Source organism: Myzus persicae, unplaced genomic scaffold, assembly GCF_001856785.1.
Source record: "Myzus persicae strain clone G006 unplaced genomic scaffold, MPER_G0061.0, whole genome shotgun sequence".
In the NCBI taxonomy this organism is placed as follows: domain Eukaryota; kingdom Metazoa; phylum Arthropoda; class Insecta; order Hemiptera; family Aphididae; genus Myzus; species Myzus persicae.
The window spans coordinates 90,021-91,150 of NW_019104064.1; positions in this window are offsets into that span (position 1 = coordinate 90,021).

Here is a 1,130-nt window from a genome sequence, read left to right on the forward strand (position 1 = left end):
AAAAATGTTTAATTAATATCGTGATTTTTTTTATCAATTTACAATACCAGTATCTGCAGCTACCCCAAAAATATGTTTTTCAACCTTATAAGTTGAAAACTTATCTTCGGTCAACTATGAATGAAGTTATTTAGGACATGTTTATTAAAAAAGTTATAACCAATAAGCTATGCGGCATATTTTTAATTTGTTTTGTATTTAGGATAGGCTAATTTGGACTTCCATTGATGTATATTCATCGGAATATACTTATATACCTCTCAATGTGGATGCAATTAATTATAAAATGGCGCCAAGTCCTGGACGATTAGATATTTTTTTCATTTTTGTAGTCTCGCAATAAAATGATTTTTAATTGCAATAAATAGTTAACAGTTCTCATATGTTTTTCATAACACTTAAATATAAATTTTAAATTGTAGTAATCGTGAATAAATAACTATAGGTACCTATGTCAGCAATTTATTAGTCAACTAGTGAACTGCTTACATAATTAGCAAGTTAATCGTGGTTTTATTATTATTACAAAGTTTACGATACAAATTTAATATTTAGACTTATACTATAGCGAGGAGCTATATTGTAATTGGTGTGGCGGGAACGCATTTTATTCGGCGGTATTAAAAAGTTAGTACATGCTAGTATAAGTGCGAAACATGAATTTACATTGTACATAATTTATAATTCCTAAATAGATACATCGCATAGGTACATAATATTATTCTGTACTATAGGCACCCTTTGCCCCTAGGTGCCTAATGCCTAGTGCCTATATAATATTATATGGTAGGTGGTATAAGTGCTATCGTTCGTGTACACTCGGCTGCGAGTTGCGACAGCCAATTAAGTGATTATACAATAAATGCAGCAAAGTTTATTGCGATTGTCTAAACAAGTATAAACAAACACAATATAGACAATAACGATAATAATAATATCGTACAGCTATGACCACGGAGATGGTATAATAAGTCCGGCTATAATAGCTGCAGATAGGTACCCAACTATTTGATGATTACGATAACGACATAATAATATAATATAGGTAACAATTAATAACATACACGTGTAAAACGCACTACGCAGAATGAAAATCTGATATTACGATGTGGATTGTGATGTCCACAATA